A 1,603-nucleotide genomic window follows, 5' to 3' on the forward strand; every position below is an offset into this window, starting at 1 on the left:
CTACCCTTCTTTGTTATATTGTACATTTATAGTGTTTCTTAGAAACAGTGAAACCTGCATGGAAAATAGATTGCCGTTAAGAACAAATATGCTTCTGGCTTTGATCAATCAATTGTAAATTTTCATGGAAAAAATGGCCATTTATTTTGCTTAAATGTATGTAATCATATTAGTAAATGTATTGCATGAAACATTCATATGTTTGCCATATACAAAAATGGGTATGTTATTATATACAGGCATGTTTGTTATACAAAAATGATTATGGGGTAATTATTGATCATTAAGAATAACACAGTAATATTTGATGTATAGTAATAAACGATTTATTGAAATGCAAATTCGAAAACTTCGAATAAATAAATCATAATTCAATTTGTTCTTTCTGCTTAAGAGAGAAAATATTCGGTAATCCATTAATGTTTTCCATGTAAGTTTTGTATGTACGGCGATAAGAAGCGGAACATTCTTTCTTTATTTCTTCTTTATGCCGACGCACATTGTTTTCCCTTTTCCTTTTCTTTTTTGTTTTCTTTTTCTTTAGTTTTTATGTTATTAAAAAATTAAAAGAAAAGAAAGAAAATTATAAAAAGTACTATGCATTATATGTCTTTAAGATACAAATTTAGAGATTTGTAGCGTGATGATCGAGAATTTTATGGTGTAGGTTGTTTATAGAGAAACACGCGAAAAGATCGATTATAAACAAAATATTTCATGTAAATGTGTTAAATTGGAAATGTAATCGTCGGTTACATTTAAGGTATACAGAATAAAAAACGAGGGAATGTTGTAAATTATCTTTATTAAAGGAGAAAGAGAATAATACAGTTATAATTTTAATATTTTGGATTCATGTACGATTACACAAATAATTATGCGCATTATAATAAACTTTTATGTGTATTCAGTAAATCTTCATTAAACAAGCTATTCTGTACAAGCGATTATATCACAAAATAAAAATTATGTTTGATTCATATTTACTTACTTTTTAAATGCGAAGATATTCGATTTCTTCAGCAATACACATGAGTGGATGATATATATACAAATATAAAACGTTAGGAGTAACATAGACTGCAACCTATGTAAAATATACATTTTAAATCGAATCATTTTATTTAGTAACTCTTTCCCAAAATCATAATATATTATTCATATGCAAATTCATTACTATTTTACTACAATATCACAATTATTGGAACATGCATGTAAACTGATATATTAAATTCTATTATGATATAAATGATAATGATCCATTTATTACCCTGTCCTCTCATGATGTATTGTAAAAAATTTTTAAGTATAGTAATCTACGTATATTATCTCATAATGTACGTAAATTAATGTATAATGTAATTTAATTTTATTAATCAATTTATATAAGATAGTTTAAATATCAGCCATCACATTTGAACTATTTTTCATTGACAGTAAAAAATTATTTAAAAAAAAATTAAATTAAAAACGAAATGATTTATTATTTTATATAATAATAAGATATATTTTTCTTTTATTTTTTTATAATATTTATAAAAAAAATTATTTTCAAAATATATTTTTATAATAATATTTTAAATGAAATATTTCAAAATTTGCA

This window comes from Apis dorsata, unplaced genomic scaffold, assembly GCF_000469605.1.
Source record: "Apis dorsata unplaced genomic scaffold, Apis dorsata 1.3 scaffold_896, whole genome shotgun sequence".
Lineage (NCBI taxonomy): Eukaryota > Metazoa > Arthropoda > Insecta > Hymenoptera > Apidae > Apis > Apis dorsata.